The sequence below is a fragment of the Panthera uncia genome, chromosome D1 (genome assembly GCF_023721935.1).
Source record: "Panthera uncia isolate 11264 chromosome D1, Puncia_PCG_1.0, whole genome shotgun sequence".
NCBI lineage: Eukaryota > Metazoa > Chordata > Mammalia > Carnivora > Felidae > Panthera > Panthera uncia.
Window position 1 is genome coordinate 20,247,375 of NC_064808.1, and position 6,000 is coordinate 20,253,374.

Here is a 6,000-nt window from a genome sequence, read left to right on the forward strand (position 1 = left end):
CTGATGAATGATCCAAAATTAATTTAGCCTTCAAATGCACTTTTATATGTAACATTGAACACTAGTGCACATTTTGCTCCAACCAAATGAATCTGCAAAGAATTTACTCTGACATAAATGAGTAGCTTAGATTTTTGCAATGGTCAGCAAACTTTTCTTGGTAAAGGACCACATAGTTATATTTTAGACTTTGTGAACCATCTGGTCTCTATCACCACTGCTCAGTTTTTCTTTGTAGACATAGACCACAGTAGACACGAAGAGCCATAGAACCTATATAAACAATAAGCGTTGCTATTTCCCAATAAAACTTTATTTGTGGACACTGACATTTGAATATCTCAAAATTTTCACTTCACTAAATATAATTCTTTTTTTAAATTTTTTTCAACTGTTTAAAAATATCAAAATAAAAAAAATAAATAAATAAAAACATAAAAATCATTGTTAGTTCACAAGCTGTACAAAAACAGGTGGCAGACTGGATTTGACCCAGGAGACAGTTTGCCAGCCCTGTTCTACTGCATTACCAATGATCTTCTCTATGCCCTTAATCTAATTTCACATTCACACCATGGGTTGGTCAAAACTCAGTGGTGCTCTTTTTTTCCTTCATTTTTTTTTTAATCCTCTGCTCCACCTAACTGCCTTTTCTTCCTTCTTTTACTCTGAGTGTATGTATGTTTTCCAGTTCCCATCTTTCAAGGAAGCTAACACTATTGGTTGAAAGGTTCTGTAGTCTAATTACTTTGGGGAAGTTTGCTGATAAAAAAAAGGAAAGAAAAATCTATAAAAATATTAATGATATGAACAATGAGTTGGCAAACAAAATATAATAATTTGGACAAGAAATAGAACTCCAGGCTAAGTGACTCTAATTTCCTTACTGATTTAGTGGACCATAGGAACAATATAGGTAAGGGTCATTCACCCAACTATGTACTAAATACTTCTGATGTGCCAAGACCTAGGCCTGAACCTGAAGGTAGGGCATTAAGCAAAATTTAACATGACATGGTCTCCTGGACTAACAAAATTTAAATAACCATGAAAATTATTACTGAGGTAAAAATGTATGAAGGTGAAGCAAATGGTGTTATAAGAACATGTAATGGGGATATATAACCAAATCTGAGTATTCATGGAAGTCTTCCCTGTGGAAATGACATTTGAGCTGAGATTTGAAATTTGCAGAGAAATCAGTCAGCAGAGGAGGAGGCAAGAAATCCCTTCAGCAGGACAAACCAGCGTGGATAAGGCATGCTTGAGGCACTGTAAGTTACTGGTGAAGGTGAAGAGTAGAAACCAAGTGTGAGATAAAGTTAAAGAGTTGTGTAGGGACCAAATTATTCAAGGCTTTGTAGGCTCCATTAAGGCACATGCAGTTGGGGGAAAATAACTCTGGTCATTGGTACATATGTATGGTTGGGTATATGAGTGTGATGGATAATTTTCTATGTCAACTTGACTGGACCACAGGATGCCCACATATTTGGTCAAATATTATTATGGTTGTGTCTGTGAGGGTGCTTTTGGATGAAATTAACATTTGAATCAGTAGGCTGACTAAAGCAAATTTCCTTCCCTAAAATGGGTGGCCCTCTATCAACCAATTGAAGACCTGAATAAAACAAACAAACAAAAAAACTTACTAAGAGGAAATTCACCTGCCAGACTGATTGAGCTGAGATATTGGTCTTCTCACGCCCTTGGACTGGAACTTATATCATTGACTCTACTGGTTCTCAGGTCTTTGGATGTGGATTAGAACGACATCAGTTGCTCTTAGTCTGCAGCCTGCCAACAGAGATCTCGGGACTTCTCAGCTTCTATAATCACATGAACCAATTCTTTATAACAAATCTCTTTATATGTATTAAAATAATATAGAAGAAGGAAAATATATATAATATATAATAATTATATATAATATATAATAATATATATTTACATATAAATATATATTATATAATATAATATATATAATTATATTTATATTAATTTATATATATTTATTTATATTTCTATTTATTTATATTATATACAACATTATAATATTATAATTATATATAATATATTTCTATATATTTATAAATATATAATTATAAGATTAAATTATATTGTATTTATATTTATACATTATATATAATATAATTATATTAATATTATATATTTTCCCTTCTCCTACATATTTCTTATATATATTATATATATACATATTTCTCTTTAAATATATATATATATATTTATACATATATAAATAAAAAATATCAGCAATATATACATATAAATTTTATATATAAATGTATAAATGTATAAATTTATACATATATAAGCAAAAATATATATATACACATATTTCTTATATATATTATACATACATACATATTTCTCTTTAAACCTAGTACAAAGAGCAAATATAGGGAATTCAATTAGTAGTTCATTATGGAAATCCAGGCAAGAGCTAGTGGTAACTTGGAATTGGCCTTCTCAATTGATATGGAATATTATAGAAATATTCACTAAGTATAAAGTAATTAGAATATGAACGTAAATAGATGATGAATTGGACACAGTAGGTAGTAGATTAAAGAAAAGGCTGATATTGAGGATGACTCCTAACTTTATGGTTTACAAAACTGGATGAATTGTGTATATTCATTTAAATGGTGAATACTTGTGCACCTGGGTGGCTCAGTTGGTTAAGCATTGGATTCTTGATTTCGGCTTGGGTCATGATCCCATGGGTTTGTGAGATTGACCCATATTGGGCTCTGCTCTGCCAGAGCCTGCTTGGGATTCTCTCTCTCCCTTTTTCTCTGCCCCTACCCTGCTTGTGCTCTCTCTCTCTCTCTTTCACAATAAATAAATAGACATTTAAAAAAATGGTGAATACATATATGGACTGAATTTTCTGTGCGTAGGTAGTTAGATCATGCTGTCATTTTAGACAGATTGAATTTAACATATCCTTTCTTTAGGTTCCTAAATATCATCTATGTAGGTAGTTGCTTACATATGGGTTTGAGCCTGGTGGATAACTTCAGGGTATAGAGATATAATTTTAAGAGTCATTCCAAATAAATGCTCAATTGATATGCTATAATGAGATTGCCTACATAGAGAATATTTAACAAAAATAAATAAATAAAATAGAAAGGCATGAGGCTGAACCTTGAGGAACTCTAATATTTAATGACCTACAAGAAGAGGAGATACCCAAAGAAGAGATAAAAGGTTGTAGCCAGAGTTAATCAGAAGCTTAATGAAGGAAATGTTTCAAGAAGGGAGAGTAGTCAGTAGCATTGTGTTGCCACTGAGAAGTGAAGTTATATGAGGACCAAAGAATAACCCATGGAGTTTAATGATATGGAGGTCATTAGTGATTTTGATGAAAATTCTGGATGTATAATGGGCATACACTCAAATGCATGAAATTAGGAAATGAATATAAAGTAATAAAATACATTATAGTTTTTGAGAGGTTTGGCTGTGACAAGGAACGAAGAAATAAGTCAGTAGATAAAATAACCAATGGTATGAAACAATTAAGAGGGAGACACTGAATATATAAGAGGCAGAGAGATGTTGATTAGCAGTGGTGACTGAGCCTGTACTTTCCTTCCATGATCCTGAATTTTATTCCATGGTGTGTGGTTTGGATGATTACGTGGGTGAGTATTGGTGTAAGAAGACAAAGGGAGCTTGGTTTGATACATTCAGGTTTGATTTAGATAGTCAAACTGGGGAGATGAAAAATAAAGCAGGCCACAAGGTTTTATGTAAGAACCAAGTTGCTCCTAGCTTCTATTGAACTCTATGCTCCTGAGTCCCAAATTTTTCACTCATCCCAAGTACCTTTACACCCTTAGCTTCCTTTTCTCCAAACCGTAGAGATCTGTAAAACTCTTCGTTCCAATGTCTCATGGTAGCACATCCTACTTAATGCCTTATTTGTACAGCATTGGTTATTAATATATTAATACAAGCAGGAAAAAAAATCCCTCCTCAGGGGTCCTAAGGCCCTTAATTTGGGTATATCTGAAATCATATTTCTTCAGTTAAGGAGACTTTTAAGTCATTAAAGCCCTAAACCAGGAATTCTGTTTCTTCATCCAAATTGCCATCCAAATGGCAGGGGAACAGGACAAGTCATCCACCAAGCAAATAATACCTAAATCCAAAGACTACTAAAGACTCAGAGTTCTTGATAAGGTCAACCATTGGAGCAGGCATATTCTTTTTAAGCCAGTTACTCAATAAAACATAGCTCCTCAGAGACAAGGATCCTATGTAATTTATCTGCAGTTCCAGAGCACCTTAGCACAGGATAGAATAGAAAAGTTGCCAGGGAATGTTTGCTGAAAAAACGGTGAATGATGTTTGTTCTCTCAGCCCAGACTTGCACTTTGCCGGAGATAGACTCCCTAACATAAACTTCCAACAACAGCACTGTACTCAAGTAACTTTCAATGTCATTCTCCAGATGTCATCATCAGCACATAATGCCTCCTTACTCTCAGCGACTTCAAATGTAAAACATTTAAGGTTTCAGAGCTACAAAATAACAAAAGTGTCTTGTCAAGGAATGTTTTATATTTGAGGCTTTGAGGAAGCCAATATTTCTGTCTCTAACTCTGTGACCTAGAGTGTTATTACCTCTCTGTGATTTTCAACAGGTGTGCTATTATCATTTTGGGCTAGCCAGTTCTTCTGTGTGTGGGAACCACACTGCTGATAGCAGGACTTTTAGCATCCCTTGACCCTACCCTCCTATTTCCATAGCACTTGCTGCCATAGTAATTGTGGAAAACAAAACATGTCCCTGGAACCAAAGGGAACGTTCTAGCAGAAAACTCCAGACTGCTAAGAAGGAAGTAGCTTGCTATGATCCAGCTAGCTAATTCGGGGAACAGAAGATGTGGGGTGTGACTAGCCAAAACAAAACAAAACAAAAAACATGATATACAATTTATTTTCTGGGGAAATATACAAAAACAGCCCTGGATTAGAGCAATGTAATATTTTTTTTTCTAGTACCACATGAACTATTAGGCAATGGGTACTAAGAGAAAAGCACAGGGACAGTTGTAAGCACCAAAATGTATGTATGAAATAATACAGAATACTGTTCACATCCTGCTCACTCTCGTTCCTAAACTTCTGTTAGCCAGAAGAGCTATTTTAGAGGTACTGAGACACAAATTGATTTCTAGGCTGTTGCACAGTCTCAAGGCTGAGATTAGAGGCTGTCCTATCCATTGTAAATGATCTAAAAGAATCAGTCTCAACAGGGAGTGGGTAGAATGAATAGGTAACAGAAGTCATGGTGTTAGGTCATCATGGGAAAAGAAGAGTTTCAGGAGCAATGCTGTTTGTGTGTGTGTGTGTGTGTGTGTGTGTGTGTGTGTGTGTGTGAGAGAGAGAGAGAGAGAGAGAGAGAGAGAGAGATTTGTTTGTTTCATCATACAAGCAAATGATATCGCTGTATCTATAAAGAAGGATGTTAAGAAAGTGCTTTTGGGGCGCCTGGGTGGCACAGTCGGTTAAGCGTCCGACTTCAGCCAGGTCACAATCTCGCGGTCCGTGAGTTCGAGCCCCGCATCAGGCTCTGGGCTGATGGCTCGGAGCCTGGAGCCTGTTTCCGATTCTGTGTCTCCCTCTCTCTCTGCCCCTCCCCCGTTCATGCTCTGTCTCTCTCTGTCCCAAAAATAAATAAAAAAAAAAAAAAAAAAAGAAAGTGCTTTTGTGGGATGTGCATTTTGCTACCCAAACACAATGACCTCCTCTAGCAAAGCATGAAAAAGAGTCTAATGGAAGGAAATGGGCATAAAGCTAAAGCCTAGGCCTTTCTCTTGCATGAACCACACATTCATTGGTTTTCAAATTGTTGGAATGAGAAATGCTAATTTTGTTAATCAGTTTCAGAATGATGTCAGAAAAAAATGAAAAAAAATGCATTGCTTAAGATGCTTCATTACATCTCATATTAGCAAAGCC